At 42.4% G+C, this 17,359-nt stretch overlaps 1 protein-coding gene across 1 annotated transcript in view; it reads left to right on the top strand.

The window, feature by feature from the left end:
• Positions 1-722: 722 nt before the first annotated feature.
• COL17A1 (collagen type XVII alpha 1 chain) overlaps positions 723-17,359 on the top strand; it is a 204,586-nt gene continuing 187,949 nt past the window's right edge. The window contains exon 1 of the mRNA XM_033943541.1: positions 723-904. The gene's annotated coding sequence lies outside the window, so the exon portion shown is untranslated. The remainder of the gene's footprint in view (positions 905-17,359) is intronic.

Raw genomic sequence — 17,359 nt, 5'->3', positions numbered from 1 at the left:
TAAATTCTAATTGCTTGTTAACTGACAATTATCCGCACTGATTGGTTTCTTAACCAATTAAGTTGCACACAAAAATCAGCAATGCACACAAATTTGTGTACACAGCTGTAGTTGCAGTACATATAGAATCCTGGGGATATTGTATAACCCTTAACAAGCTTAGGACCACTGCCCAAACTCATTTTATGCATTTCTCGTGCAGAGGGGGGAAATTTAGTGGTGACACCAGGAAGTATTTCTTCACGGAAAGGGTGGTAGATCACTGGAACAAACTTCCGGTGCAGGTGATCAAGGCCACCAGCGTGCTTGATTTTAAGAATAAATGGGACATCCATGTGGGATCCCTACGAGGGTCGAGCTGAGGAACTAGGTCACTAGCACTCAGACTCAATGGGGTGGGTCAATAGAGTGGGCAGACTTGATGGGCTGTGGCCCTTTTCTGCCGTCATCTTTCTATGTTTCTATTTGCCCTATGAGAAGCCACTTCCGCTGCAGAGAAATCTTTCCCTGGGTCCAGCTCTTTAAATGGTTAATGTTGCTTCACAGGCAGGTGGAAGCTTTTTCCTTTTATAAAGTTTGAGTCCTGAAGATAGATTTTTTTTTTATATATATCCTAAGTGTCAGATAATTGGACTGAGTGAATGGGTGGGGCGAGGCTGAAAACTGTGCCACACCTTTGTCAGGGCTTGTTGGAAAATGAAAGAAACAGGAAAGACACAAAGGAAAGAGGGATTACAAACGAGAAAAAGTGAACATTCTTGAGGAATCAGTCACAACGCACCTTGGGAAGGACAGGATAAAAAGTGGAGGAGGACGGATTTTATAAGAAGGACGGGACAGGAGGGAGGAAGAGGAATCAGGGTGGAACTGTGTCCAGTATATCTTTTTCAGTGAAGTACATCAGGTAAGAAAATGAAAAAAAAATAATCATATTTTACTTAAATATTCCTAGGATCTGCATAGTTGAACCTGTTAATTTCCATTCCTCTATTTTCCTGTATAACATGGGCGATATGTAACATGTCTCCTTCTTTTTGTCAGTACTTAAAAAAAATCTTAGTTTAAGTTTTATGTTTAAGTTTATTAGGATTTTATATACCGCCTATCAAGGTTATCTAAGCGGTTTTTACAATCAGGTACTCAAGCATTTTTCCCTCTCTGTCCCGGTGGGCTCACAATCTATCTAACGTATCTGGGGCTATGGAGGATTAAGTGACTTGCCCAGGGTCACAAGGAGCAGCGCGGGGTTTGAACCCACAACCCCAGGGTGCTGAGGCTGTAGATCCAACCACTGCGCCACACACTCCTCACTGTATGGATTCTGGGGGATGTTTTGGGGTTGGTAGTTGTGAAAAACATTTTTAGGTTGAGAGCAAGACCGTGCCTTGTGTTGTCTGCTAATCTGACTTTGGCAAAAACCTGCTGAAAGGAAGCTCTTTTGGAGGCTCTCAGGGCAAAGCTTGGTTAAGCTGGCAGAAAGGAGTTTGTCGCAGCCGAAACCAGAGGTGCAAAGGCCCAGTTGTGTTGCAATATGGGTCGCAGAACAGAGAGGGGTTTAATGGGATGTTAGAGTCAAATCCTGAAAAGCTGCAACATGCATCGCGTGTCAGTCAGGGCTGTATTTATAGATCTCCTTCCAAACTCTCCTTTTTTTTTTTTTTATTGTGCTGAGAGCTTTGGACATCTGAACTCTGCTTCTATAAACTTATTGAGCTGTGAGAGATCCTTTTGGCTTTTTTAAAACAGTTTTCAGCAGTTGACTGGAACTGAAAAAAAGATCTTTTAACAGTATTTGAATTTGTACCTGTCAAAGAAAGGGATGCAGAATAGAGCTGTTTGCTTTTTTAATGTCCTCCCTGGTTTTTACCTGCTCACCAGATGTGATTTTAGTGTGATAACAGCAAAGCGCATTCAGTATCACCGTGCACCTTCTGGTTGCATCTTCTCTACTGCGGTTATTTTGATGAATACTGGAACTAATGAGGGATAGAGATAAATACATTTTTTTCTGATTTTTTTAACTGAGCTGTGTGACAGAACAGGACAACCACCCATCTGCAGCAGTGTTCAGAAAAGCAGATATGATCTATGCCAGGGGTAGGGAACTCCAGTCCTCGAGAGCCGTATTCCAGTCGGGTTTTCAGGATTTCCCCAATGAATATGCATTGAAAGCAGTGGGCATGCAAATAGATCTCATGCATATTCATTGGGGAAATCCTGAAAACCTGACTGGAACATGGCTCTCGAGGACCGGAGTTCCCTACCTCTGATCTATGCGAAGCATCAAAAAGTCTGGCTTAGAAACAGTTGTAAGCTCTCTTGAGCAGGGACTGTCTCTTGTATGTTAATGTGCAGCATTGTGTGCGTCTCGTAGCACTATAGAAATGATAAGTAGCAGTAGAAATAGTTAATGCAGAGCAGAAGGGCACACTGGGTCAGAAAAGAGATGTGGCATTTAAGAGAGACAGGCAAACAGATGCCCTAAGCAAATCAAGACTGGGTTAAACCAGACCATTAGTGGCTTGACCTGAGCTTCCAGATTTACTCCGTTTGGATTTGAAAAATAAAAGGTAAATTTATCTGGATATTTATCCCTCCCCCCCCCTTTTTACAAAACCAGAGCGCGGTTTTTAGCGCCGGCCGTGGCGATAACAGTTCCGACGCTCATAAGAATTCTATAAGCGTCGGAGCTGTTACTGCCGTGACCAGCGCTAAGAACGCTAGCGTGGTTATATAAAAGGGGGGGGGGGTGTTAAGGAATTTCTTAATTACTTGAAATGGGCAACCACTCGTATAAAATGGAAGTATTGAATCGCTTGTTTACTCTTACCAAAAAATACTAGGACTAGGGGTCATGCAATGAAGCTACTAAGTAGTAGATTGAAATCAAACTGGAGAAAATATTTCTTCACTCAACATATAATTAAACTCTGGAGTTCGTTGCCGGAGAATGTGGTGAAAGCAGGTGAGCTCAGCATGGTTTAAAAATGGTTTGGATAAGTTCCTAAAAGTCCATGATGGACTTGGGGGAAATCCTCTGCTTATTCCTAGCATAAAATCCGTTTCACGAGGGGGGTGCTGAAACGTTTTCAGCCCAACCAGCCAACTTCCTAAATCCTGAGCATTATGTTACCAATGTAGCTGAAAAGAGCGTGATCTTATTTTGTTAAGTGCCAATTTGCAGAAACAAAATTGTTTTAGATCATTGATTGAACCAACATTCCCTTTTTGGTTGGGCTGAGAACTTTTCAGCACCCAGAGCTGAGCTTGTGATGTCATAATGCCTCATTCCACCAATAAGAGCCAACCTCATCAGTGATGTCACAATGGCTTGATTGTCCTGTGTTGGCTCACTTTTATTACATACAAGGGCGTGCTGAAAAGTTCTCAGCCCAACCAGCCAACTTCCTAAATTCTGAGCATTACTTTGCCACTGTAGCTGAAAAGTGCCAATTTGAAGAAACAAAATTCTCTGTTTTTGACATTGTTTCAGATCATTGATTGAACCATTTCCACGTCATTCTCGTCTTGGTTGGGCTGAGAACTTTTCAGCATCCAGAGCTGAGATTGTGATGTCATAATTCCTCATTCCACCAATATCTAAGAGCCAACCTCAGCAGTGATGTCACAATGGCTTGATTGTCCTATACTTGGCTCACTTTTATTACATGTGATGGGATACTGAAAAGTTCTTAGCCAAACCAATCAACCAACTTCCTAAATTCTGAGTGACATTTTGTCACTAGCTAAAAGAGTGTTATCCTATTTCATTGATTGAACCATATCCACATCCTTAACGTCTTGGTTGGACTGAGAACTTTTCAGCACTCATTTGTAGCAACATTCCAGAGCTGAGCTTGTGATGTCATAATGCCTCATTCCACCAATAAGAGCCAACCTCATCAGTGATGTCACAATGGCTTGATTGTCCTGTATTGGCTCACTTTTATTACATGCAAGGGCATGCTGAAAAGTTCTCAGCCCAACCAACCAATTTCCTAAATTCTGATCATTACTTTGCCACTGTAGCTGAAAAGTGCCAATTTGAAGAAACAAAATTCTCTGTTTTTGACATTGTTTCAGATCATTGATTGAACCATTTCCACGTCATTCTCTTCTTGGTTGGGCTGATAACTTTTCAGCACCCAGAGCTGAGATTGTGATGTCATAATTCCTCATTCCACCAATAAGAGCCAACCTCATCAGTGATGTCACAATGGCTTAATTGTCCTTTATTGGCTCACTTTTATTATATACAAGGGAGTGCTGAAAAGTTCTCAGCCCAACCAACCAACTTCCTAAATTCTGAGTGATATTTTGTCACTGTAGCTAAAAGAGTGTTATCCTATTTCATTATGTGCCAATTTGCAGAAACAAAATTGTTTCAGATCATTGATTGAACCATTTCCATGACATTCTCTTCTTGGTTGGGCTGAGAACTTTTCAGCACCCCCTCATATTCCTTGGGGTCTTGCCAGTTTCTTGTGACCTGGGTTGGCCACTGTTGGAAACAGGATTCTGGACTTGATGGACCTTTGCTCTCTCCCAGTATGGCAACTCTTATATTATTTTGAGAAAATCCTGATCCTATAAAACAAAAGAAAATGACCTAAACCAACTGAGTCTAAACTGTTTTTAATTAACCATGCAGATCTGAGTCACCTATTTCTTTTAAATCTGGAGTCCTGCTAGAGAAGAGACAGGACCAACTATCTGAGGCTACTCCAGTCCAAGATTTACCCCCCCCCCCCCCCCCCTGCTGCAAGCTGGAAATGATAGTTCCAACTTCCCAGTTGTAAGAGATACCAGTTCCTGAATGTAATGGTATTAACCCAGAACTGGAACCACCCTGTCCACAGAATCTGAAACCAGTCGATAAACCTTGATTCCTCCAAACACAGAATAGTTTTTTAAAAAAATCATTAGAACATGTGGCCCTATCATCCTCAACATAATAACAAAATTCCAGTGATATGGTCCTAGTTATTATGTCAAGCGGCATCCGAAAGACATAATAACTAGGAATATTTAATGATGCAGTGCCTCCAGCCTTGATAAAGATCGGCGAAATGCGTTGGCAGAGGGGAGCGTTTTATTTGAATGCTGGAGAAAACATATTCAATACAATATGATCTAAATAGCATCTATAATTGAAAGAAGCTCAGTTACCTTTTATTACAAAAATAAAAAATAAAAAACTTAAACATAAAAAAAAATAAAAATTTATTTCGAAGATATAAGAATTGAAAAACATATTAAAGTATAAAAAGCATAAAAAGATTATCGTATAAAAAGCACAAAAAAATATCACCTTGATAAAAGATATTGGGGATGAATGAAGAATTGACAGACCTTTGAGGTGTTTTCACTTCAATTGGTCAATCTGACACCCCATATTGGTATATACTATATCACTGGAATTTTGTTATTTTGTTGATTTTGATTTTGTTTACATTCAAGATCTGTGAGGACTTATCATCCTCAGTCAAAAAGTCTCTAGTCTGGAAATGGACAACCTGGAATCTCTGATAAAGCAATTTTCCCAAGGCCACAAGAAACATAAGTGGGAGAAATGGAATTTAAACCCTAGCTTCCCATTGCACCAACCATGATGGCTACGCTTCCATTCCAGTGAAAGCAAATCTCGTAATTTATTGTAAACATTATTGGTCAGAACTGAGCAAAGAAAGGACAAAATGCTAATGTACTTGTATTGTACATTAGTGTACAGGAGGTGAGCCTTTTTCAAATGAAGGAAAAACCTCAGCATGAGAGGGCATAGGATGAAGTTAAGAGGTGATAGGCTCTGGCGTAATCTAAGGAAATACGTTTTTTACAGAAAGGGCGGAAGATGCATGGAATGTTCTCCAGGTAGAGGTGGTAGAGGCAAAGACTGTATCTGAATCAAGAGAGCATGGGACAAGGATCTCTTAGGGAGAGGAAGAGATAGTGGATGCTGCGGATGGTCAGACCGGATGGGCCATTTGGCCTTTATCTGCCATCATGTTTCTATAACTATACAGTTCTATGACATCACAACGCAGGTGTAAAGAGCCTTAGCCAATAGGAAAAGAAGATGCAAATGTTAAGAGCCTTAGCCAATAAGGAGAGGAGGAGATAGTGGATGCTGCGGATGGGCAGACTGGATGGGCCATTTGGCCTTTATCTGCCATCATGTTTCTATAACTATACAGTTCTATGACATCACAATGCAGGTGTAAAGAGCCTTAGCCAATAGCAAAAGGAGATGCAAATGTTAAGAGCCTTGGCCAATAAGGAGAAGAGGAGATAGTGGATGCTGCGGATGGGCAGACTGGATGGGCCATTTGGCCTTTATCTGCCATCATGTTTCTATAATCATAAAGCTCTATGACCTCACAATGCAGGCGTAGAGAGCCTTAGCCAATAGGAAAAAGAGATGCAAATGTTAAGAGCCTTAGACAATAGGGAGAGGAGAAGATAGTGGATGCTGCGGATGGGCAGACTGGATGGGCCATTTGGCCTCTAGCTGTCATCATGTTTCCACGTTACTATGTTCTTAGTCAGATTCTAGTGAATTGTGAGCGAGCCCAAGGGATGTTAGAATTTTCTCTAAGGCATTTAAGTTCATATTTCCTTTCTTGTGGTGTTTGTCAGCAATCTACAGCATGGAGCCACATGAAAGAAGGTGAAAAAAGTGTGACTATTTAAAGCATTTAATTGCACATGCTTTCGTAAAATAGTATTGAATTAAGCCTGTCCCTGCAGCCTAAGAGTTTGTGGCAGAAGAGTTATCATTATCCCTGTTTGCACACACTAATCTTCCCCCCAAGCTAAGGCAATGTTTAACCTGTTACTATTTACCAGAAGTTGATTAAGAAGAGGATAAGCACTGTAAAAACGCTAGAGCAAGCTTGGTCCCTTTTTAAGGACACAGTCACCGAGGTGCAAAATCTATTTATACCGCGTATGAACAAGGGATCCAAGAGGAAAAAGAACAAGGAACTGGCGTGGCTCACTGTAGAGGTGAAGGAAGCGATCAGAGACAAGAAAACTTCGTTTAAGGAATGGAAAAGGTCAACAACGGACGAAAACTGGAATAAGCACAAACATCAACGCAGGTGCCATAAGGCAGTAAAAGGAGCCAAAAGAGACTATGAGGAAAAAATAGCCAAGAAGGTGAAAAACTTCAAGCCGTTCTTTCAATATATTAAGGGGAAGCGACCCACGAAGGAAGCAGTGGGACCGTTGGATGACCATGGAATAAAGGGAGTGCTAAAGGAGGACAAAGCAATCACCGACAAACTGAACACATTTTTTGTATCTGTATTTACCGAAGAGGATATACACAGCATACCGGAATCCATCAGGCTATATGCTGGAAATGAAGACGGGAAACTGACAGGGTTGACGGGCAGTCTAGAAGAGATATGCAGGCAGATCGATAGGCTTAAGAGCGATAAATCCCCGGGACCAGATGGCATCCATCCGAGGGTCATCAAGGAACTGAAAGGGACTACAGCTGAACTGCTTCAACTAATAGCCAATCTGTCCATCAAATCGGGAAAGATTCCGGAAGACTGGAAGGTGGTGAATGTTACGCCAATCTTCAAAAAAGGTTCGAGGGGAGATCCGGGAAACTACAGACCAGTGAGTCTGACCTTGGTACCTGGAAAGATGGTAGAAGCACTGATAAAGGACCGCCTCATTGATCACCTTGACGGACACGGTCTGATGAGGACCAGCCAGCACGGTTTCAGCAAAGGCAAATCTTGTTTGATGAACTTGCTGCAATTCTTTGAGGGAGTAAACAGGTGGATAGCCAAGGGCAACCCGGTCGACATTGTATATCTGGATTTTCAGAAGGCATTTGACAAGGTTCCACATGAACGACTACTTCGGAAAATTGCGAGCCATGGAATTGAGGGTGAAATAGTCACGTGGATTAAAAACTGGCTTGAGCATAGGAAACAGAGAGTGGGGGTAAATGCACAATACTCGGACTGGAAGAGCGTCACCAGTGGGGTGCCGCAGGGCTCAGTGCTTGGACCCGTGCTTTTCAACATCTTTATAAATGATCTGGACATTGGAACAACGAGTGAGGTGATTAAATTTGCAGACGATACGAAGTTATTCAGAGTAGTGAAGACACAGGGGGGTTGGGAAGATCCGCAACGCGACATAATCAAGGTGGAGAAATGGGCATCGACATGGCAAATTAGGTTCAACGTGGATAAGTGGAAAGTGATGCATGTCGGTAACAAAAATCTCATGCACGAATACAGGATGTCCGGGGCGGTACTTGGAGAGACCTCCCAGGAAAGAGACTTGGGAGTTGGGATCGACAAGTCGATAAAGCCGTCCATGCAATGTGCGGTGGCGGCGAAAAGGGCGAACAGAATGCTAGGAATGATAAAGAAGGGGATCACGAACAAATCGGAGAAGGTTATCATGCCGCTGTACCGGGTCATGGTGCGCCCTCACCTCGTCTAGCACTGGTCACCGTACATGAAGAAGGACACGGTACTACTCGAAAGGGTCCAGAGAAGAGCGACTAAAATGGTTAAGAGGCTGGATGAGTTGCCGTATAGTGAGAGATTGGAGAAACTGGGCCTCTTCTCCCTTGAAAAGAGGAGACTGAGAGGGGACATGATCGAAACATTCAAAATACTGAAGGGAATAGACTTAGTAGATAAAGACAGGTTGTTCACCCTCTCCAAGGTAGAGAGAACGACAGGGCACTCTCTAAAGTTAAAAGGGGATCGATTCCGTACAAATGTAAGGAAGTTCTTCTTCACCCAAAGAGTTGTAGAAAACTGAAACGCTCTTCCAGAGGCTGTTGTAAGAGAAAACACCATCCAGGGATTCAAGACAAAGTTAGACAAATACCGAAGGGAATAGACTTACTAGATAAAGACAGGTTGTTCACCCTCTCCAAGGTAGAGAGAACAAGAAGGTACTCTCTAAAGTTAAAAAGGGATAGATTCCGTTCAAACGTAAGGAAGTTCTTCTTCACCCAAAGAGTTGTAGAAAACTGGAACGCCTTTCCGGAGTCTGTTATAGGGGAAAACACCCTCCAGGGATTCAAAACAAAGTTGGGCAAGTTCCTGCTAAACTGGAACATACGCAGGTGAGGCTGGACTCATTTAGGGCACTGGTCTTTGACCCAAGGGCCGCCGCATGAGCAGACTGCTGGGCAGGATGGACCACTGGTCTGACCCAGCAGCGGCAATTCTTATGTTCTTATGTTCACACCTACACATGTTGCTGGGAATGGTATTTCATCCATGCAGCTATGAAATGCATTTAGCCACCATTTTACTAAGCAGGGCTATAATGTGGTCTGCGCTGTCCACAGCGTGGGTCTTTCAAATGCACTAAGGCCACTTTTAGCACTGCCAATAAGTGGATGATTTTTCTATTTCCGCAATAATGGTCACGTCACACCATTTAGTTTCTTCTTGTGTCCGGTCAGCATGGTCACTTAGCATTACAAGCTTATTCTTTTTACACATGAATTGTTTACGCTTGAGGTTTGGAGCTCTTATAGCTCATCGGCTATTCATTTATATATAAATCTATTCACTTCACATATGCACAGTTTGGTGACCTGTCAAATGCGCGCACGTCAATGGCACCCCGACAAATGCGCTCCATACAGCGGATACTATTTTGTCTTTTTGAAGGTTACAAAGTAACCCTCTTTTTTAAGGGGTGATCCCTTCCCCCACTACACTTAAAATATTCACTTAGCATCTAGTGTTAGGGTAAGGTTTAGATGAGGACTATGGGAACCATGTCGGTGCGTGCATTTGATGGGGAGCAATTGATGGGGTGCAATCGTCACGCATGCATTTGTCGGTGTACCCCACAGTTCACATCTCAGCTTTGTTAACTCTTTTGCTCCTGTGTTAATTCACATATATCAGATCACAGACCATATTCACTAGAGCACCAGCCAGTCAGGTTTTCAGGATAGCCCAAATGAATATGCATAGGGCAGATTTGCATGCCTGACACCTCCATTATATGCAAATCTCTCTCATGCATATTCATTAGGGCTATCCCGAAAACCTGACTGGCTGGTGGTCCTCCAGGACAGGGTTGGGGACCACCGCACTAGAGCACTTTGACACATTTCTTTAGATGTGGTTGTATTTCATCACAGTCACACATGCATTCCTACCCACAGGACCCCTGAGGAAGACCTTTTTGGTCGAAACAAGGACCATGTTGAGGCCTCTTCACTGACTAAAGTTGCCTTTAAGATTGTGAATAACCTTTTTTCCACATCAATAAAGCTGACATCAGTAGCATCAGACTCCACAGTCTTTTTTTTGCTTGGCATGCTCTAATTTTTCCCATTAGTGCGTGGCTATTAGCGTGTGGGCCACTACTGACACCTATTTTTAGGCGGTAAGGGTCTCCCGTACTCGTCCTGTGCTAATCAGTATCCAAATATAGAGAAATATGATCACGTCACCCCTCTCTTGAAAGAAGCGCATTGGCTTCCCATTACACACTGTGTTACTTATAAAGCCATCATGCTGACCTTTAAAACTAAACTCTCCCACCAACCTTCCTATCTTGATAGGCTTCTCATTCCACAACGCCCTATACGGACGCTTAGATCAGCAGACCAGAACTTTCTCTCTATTCCCTCTATAAAGGATTTTTTCTACACTAGGAAATCAAATTTCTCAGTAGTTGCCCCAACATTATGGAATGATTTACCATTTCAACTCCGTCATGAAAAACAACTCGATAGATTTAAGATAAGCTTAAAGACTTTCTTATTTCAAGATGCTTTCAACTGCTCTTGAACTATTTCTTTTCTACACAACCAGCCGCTTCTATGAAGCGATCCTATTCCTAATGTTTTATCCTCTCCCTCCATTTTCTTTCAAACCTCTTTTTGTTTTTTTCCTCTCCCTCTTCTAATTATGTAACTTTACCCCTCTCCTTCCCCTTTATCATCACTTTCAAGTTTGTCCTGTCCATGTCCTTAATGTACACTCTTATTAATTTCTTTTTTATAAGTATAATTTTTTATCTCTATTTTTAACATTTTACTGTAAACGGCTAGATACCAGTTGATGGTCGGTATATTAAAAATTAATAAACTTGAAACAAATAGCATAGCCACACCCACTCTCTATGCACACACACCCTGCACTAAAAACACTTTTTTTTTTTTTTTTTTTTTTAGTTCACGGGCAGCGTGTGCACATGCAAAAAATATACTAAGGGACACTTGAGCGTATCCTGCGTTATGGCAGTTTAGCCTGCGGTGAGCATGCGTTAGTGCGTCCTGCACCTTAGTAAAAGGACCCCTTAGTCTGCAATTCACTGGAAAAGCCCAATGACTTAGGGGTCCTTTTACTACGGTGCGTTAACTGATTTAGCCCGTGCTAAAGCTTAGCGTGCGCTAAATGCCAAGGCTCCTGTTATATTCTATCGGTGCCTTAGCACTGAACGCGTGCTAATCTTTAGCGCACGCTACATCGATTAGGGTGTGCGAAATCGGTTAGTGCACCTTAGTAAAAGGACCCCTTAGTGCATCACTGGACAGCACTGCACGGGAGACCTAGGTTCACTTCCGGGTCAGGTTGTCGACGCCACCAAACTCCTCTTCCCCACCCTATACAGGAAAATCCGGTTGGCATTCCACAGTGTCACCTACCAGCCAGTATGGAGCACGTTTGCGGTGGTACAAGTGGAAACCACACTTCATTCCTCTTGGCACCACTGCGATCACAGCCAAACTATGAAACAGTAGGTAAACCCTTGGCAGATGTGAAGATAAATGAGCGGGTACCTAGAAAGGTCTACAGAGCTGAGGGACCAGCATTAAGCAGCAGGTAGTTTTTATGCAAATAAAGAAAAACATTTTTTTTTAAATTCAGCATTTATTCATTTTTCTATGGTTCTCCCAAGGGAGCTCAGAACAGTTTATATGAGTTTATTCAGGTACTCAAGCATTTTTCCCTGTCTGTTCTTGTGGACTCATGGTCTATCTATAGTACCTGGGGCAATGGGGGGATTAAGTGACTTGCCCAAGGTCACAAGGGGCACCGTGGGTTTGAACCCACAACCTCAGGGTGCTGAGGCTGTAGCTTTAACCACTGCGCCACTCTAGAAATCAAAAATGTAGCAAAAGTGAGCCAAGTATAGGACAATCCAGCCATTGTGACATCACTGATGAGGCTCATAGGCATTGGTGGAATGAGGCATTATGATGTCACAATATCAGCTTTGGTTATCAGAGGCTGAAACTCTTCACACCATTTATTTCTTCAATTTTCTATACCGTTCTCCCAAAGGAGCTCAGAATGGTTTACATGAATTTATTCTGGTACTCAAGTATTGTTCCCTGTCTGTCCTGGTAGGTTCACTCTATTTAATGCACCTGAGGCAATGGGGGGATTGAGTGACTTGCCCAGGGTCACAAGGAGAACGCATGACCTCATTGTGCTGAATGAAGCTGTGGTTTTAACCATTGTGCCACACTCTCCACCCACTAGAAATGTTTTTAAACAATCGAAAGTCAAATTCAAGCTATGTTTGGCTTGAGTTCAATAGAAATTTCATATTTCCCTCCATCCCACACTGTTGAAATCCCTCAAATTGTTTCTAATTGATCTGGGAAAAACTGAAATGAATCTGAAATAGCCAAAGTGGAACTGAAAATAATACGTTTCTGATCCTCCAGAAGTTCAAAACGGATCTGCAACTCCAATAAAATCCACATCATTTTTTTAAAGTCGATGTATTATGGTGCATTTTATGGAATCTTTTAATGTTATATTATTATAATGCACTGTTAAAGTCTGGAAAATTAATAATGAATTACAAAAAAAATAAATTAATAAAGTTGATTTTTATATCCACTCCATATTTCTCTCTAAAAAGTTCAAAACTATTCAAAAACCTTCAGATTTGGTGCTAAATCTATTTTAAAGATGTTTAAGCGTCCCAAATCATTCTTGATGCATTTAGCTAACAAATTCCGAGACATTAGGACAAAGTTCCAAATTAATGTCTATGGGATTTTTTTGGAACGGGCAATTAAACTTTAGCATTGACAATGTGATTCACTAACTGAGTTGTGCAGCATTTTGTGTTCGATTGATACCTTTTACTGTCAAAAGATGCCACCTAGTGCGGGCATTTTTACAATACTGTACACTATCCATTTTTGCAGGTAAGGCTAGTCTCAGTTAGGGCACTGGTCTTTGACCTAAGGGCCGCCGCGTGAGCGGACTGCTGGGTTCCATGGACCACTGGTCTGACCAGGCAGCGGCAATTCTTATGTTCTTATGTTCACAGTGTATTTCACAGTCCAGAATTAGAGAATGACACGGTGACAAAATTCATCACCGTCCCCGTCCCCGCGGATAACCGCAGGAAATAATCCCATGTCATTTTTTAGTGTCTATTTCAACCTCAGGTTGTTCTACTCCAGCATTCTTCAAAGCAAAGCTTGAGGGCCAGTGGTTGTAGCCATTCATACTCTGATTCTTATGGGAGCCAAGGATAATGAAGCCATTGTGACATCACTAATTGTGATTGGTTCTTAGGCACTGGTGGAAGGAGGCATTATGACATCACAATATCTGCTCTGGATACCAGAGACTGTCATTCTTTAGTGTCTGTTTCAACCTCAGTCCTTCTACACCATCATTCTTCAAAGCAAAGCTTGTGGGTCAGTGGTTGTGGCCATTCATACTCCGATTCTTCCCTCTCTCCTTAAAGAATAACATGAAGATGGTTTCCCGCGGGGACGGGAACGGTGATGAATTTTGTCACCGTGTCATCCTCTATCCAGAATCCTCCCCATGTGCACATGATGTAAACTAGCAAACATTCAGGCCCCTCAATGTTCTCATTGGGGGATTTTGTCCCTTACCCCCTCCAGAGCTTTTGGGAATACTCCTGTCCCACCCTGAAACAACACTCGCAGCAAAATGCCTTTGTGATGAATACTGCAGAAAGAATGAAGATCCTGCCCCTGAGACCTGGGCATATTCCCTCTCCTAGGCATTGCTCAAAAGAGACCTTCTTTGATCTGCTCTAACTTGTGGCAGGGCAGAACCCCACTATCCTAATGAGAAAGAAAAGCCACCGCTCTTTCCCTCCCCGGAGAACAGTTAGCAAACACTCCCTTGGACTCACTGAGATCCCTTCATGCCTGCCTAGAGAATGAGCTACCACATCAATCACTCCCATTTACAAACCACTCCTCTCTGGAAATTCCTCTGATTGGTAGACATTCACATAGACACCTCAGAAGAGCCCCAAGGGTCTGCGTACACATAGGTATCGCTGTGTAGTTACAGTAACTATACCAATAGGAAAATAACTTATTTAGGGTTGTAATATATGCATAGATGAAAGAGATGAAGAAGCTTAGAAAGCTTGATTGCTTTAATTAGCAAGAGTTTGTAGTTTATTTTGGTGAGATATGCGTTTTCTCACAGCCTAGCCAAAGCTCATCTAGAATCTCTGGAAATACAGATCAAAACCTTTTTCCTCCCAGGCTCCAAATAATTGCAGTTAAATCTCTATTACTTGGTCCCTTGATGGACCTGGAAGTCTTGAGTTTGTTTTTATGTATGAGGAAAAACTAAAAGGGTTAGGGCTCTTTAGCTTGGAAAAGAGACGGCTGAGGGGAGATAGGATTGAAGTCTACAAAATCCTGAGTGGAGTAGAACGGGTACAAGTGGATCGATTTTTCACTCCGTCAAAAATGACAAAGGCTAGGGGACACTCGAAGTTACAGGGAAATACTTTTAAAACCAATAGGAGGACTTTTTTTTCACTCAGAGAATAGTTAAGCTCTGAAACGCGTTGCCAGAGGTTGTGACAAGAGCGGATAGCGTAACTGGTTTTAAGAAAGGTTTGGACAAGTTCCTGGAGGAAAAGTCCGTAGTCTGTTATTGAGAAAGACATGGGGGAAGCCACTGCTTGCCCTGGATTGGTAGCATGGAATATTGCTACTTCATGGGTTTTGGCGAGGTATTAGGGACCTGGATTGGCCACCGTGAGAACGTGCTACTGGGCTTTTAGCGCAGGCCGCCACAGTAACAGCTCTGATGTTCATAGAATTCTTATCTGGATAGTGTAGCTGGTTTTAAGAAAGGTTTGGACAAGTTCCTGGAAGAAAAGTCCATAGTCTGTTATGGAGATAGACATGGGGGAAGTCACTGCTTGCCCTGCATCAGTAGGATGGAATGTTGCTACTCCTTGGGTTTTGGCCAGTTACTAGGGACCTAGATTGTCCACTGTGAGAACGGGCTACTGGGCTTGATGGACCCTTGGTCTGACCCAGTAAGGCTATTCTTATGGGTGCTTATAAGCTCTCTTATCATCTGAATCAATGTGGAGAGATGGAAAGTCAGTAGAGACTGTAAATGGTTACCTGAGAAAAGGTAATTCTATGGAAGCACATGATAGGGAAATAAAATACAAATCTGGGGAATTCATGCTGGCTTTTACGGTATGCTTCTAGAATAACGCCAGCTCAATGCTGGCGTTACGGTCTAGCGTGCGCAGCAATTTAGCACGCGCTATTCCGTGCGTTAAGGCCCTAACGCACCTTAGTAAAAGGAGCTCTAAATGTAGTGCAGACCACATTGATTCATACTCTATATATAGAAAGTATAAATTTTGCATCTATCCCTTCCTTTACAAAGCCACACTAGCATTTTTAGCGCCGGCCGGGGCAGTACATAAGCACCTAAGAATAGCCTTACTGGATCAGACCAATGGTCCATCAAGCCCAGTAGCCCGTTCTCACAGTGGCCAATCTAGGTCCCTAGTAACTGGCCAAAACCCAAGGAGTAGCAACATTCCATCCTACTGATGCAGGGCAAGCAGTGACTTCCCCCATGTCTATCTCCATAACAGACTATGGACTTTTCTTCCAGGAACTTGTCCAAACCTTTCTTAAAACCAGCTACACTATCCAGATAAGAATTCTATGAACATCAGAGCTGTTACTGTGGCGGCTTGTGCTAAAAACGCTAGCACGGCTTTGGAAAGGAGGGGGGTAAATGCATGTGACAATGCACAATGCAGACTTTATTGCAGTGCAATTAAGATGCTGTTCAGTGAAAAGTTTAATGCAGTTTAGTAAATAGGTGCCAGTGAAGTAGAACTCCGCGTTTTCACCTCTTGTACTGGGATTGTAAAATGTTTGTGGATATTCCTTGTTCAAAGTGCACCCACCAAGTTTTTATTATCCTTATTTGCCAGCATGATCCTTAATGGTAGTATCATGAAACTACCACTAGGGGGTCTGAGGTATTTATTTATTGAATTTACATTCTTATATTCTACTTAAATCCTAAGCAGGTTACAGTAATACATACTTTACATACAACTGTAATATTGGTAAAAGGTATCATTGTAAACTGGGACCAGTGACGGGGCAGGAGCATCCAGGGCTTGTTCCTGCTTTTACAAGATTCCAGTGACCCTCCTGGGTCTCTTTGTCTCCCTTTCCTAAAAACTTCAAGCCTACATTCTGTTAAGATCATTTTCTCACCATTCCACTACAGTAGGAATGTTTCCAATAAGAGATAAAGAAAGAAATATTCAGAGACTCGGGTTGTTGATTCCATTAGAATTAATCCTCTCCATTACATTTTAATCCAGACCTGACCGAAAGCCTTTCCCATTACAACAGCCCCTGACACCTTCAAAACGGGGACCTTCTAAATTTGAAAGCAACAGAAATCACCGGAAGGAAGAAATGAGCTTTAAAGAGCATAGAAAGAATTATCAGGTGTTCTTATTGAACAGATAAAGTAAATGTATTCACTATGGAGGGATCACATAGAAAAGTAGTTAATCCTACAGCTATGTCGATGGTTTCTCTTGATTCGACAGATCAGTAAATGAAATGCTCTAAAGATTTCCTGCCAGTTCTTGATTTCCCAAATCTCTGATAAAACTTTATTAGGCAGCTGCATGGGTAGGCTGGCATTTACTAAGACAGTACCCAGTTTCTTTCTAAAATATCTCTTGAAAATGATAAATGGTATGGAGGACTGTTCATACGCTGACAGGCTGGACAAGCTGGGGCTCTTCTCCCTGGAAAAGAGGAGGCTTAGGGGGGACATGATAGAAACTTTCAAGATCATGAAGGGCATGGAGAAGGTAGACAAGGATAGATTCTTCAAACTACGGGGAACCACAGGCACAAGAGGGCACTCGGAGAAACTGGAAGGGGAAAAGTTTAGAACAAATGCCAGGAGGTTCTTCTTCACACAGAGGGTTGTGGACACATGGAACGCGCTCCCGGAGGAAGTGGTCGGGCAGAGTACGCTACGGGGATTCAAAGAGGGATTGGATGGATTCCTGAAGGATAGGGGGT

This window comes from Geotrypetes seraphini, chromosome 4, assembly GCF_902459505.1.
Source record: "Geotrypetes seraphini chromosome 4, aGeoSer1.1, whole genome shotgun sequence".
NCBI classification, from domain to species: domain Eukaryota; kingdom Metazoa; phylum Chordata; class Amphibia; order Gymnophiona; family Dermophiidae; genus Geotrypetes; species Geotrypetes seraphini.
The sequence above is the reverse complement of the archived record's forward strand: the minus strand, read 5'-3'. Positions and strand labels throughout refer to the sequence as shown.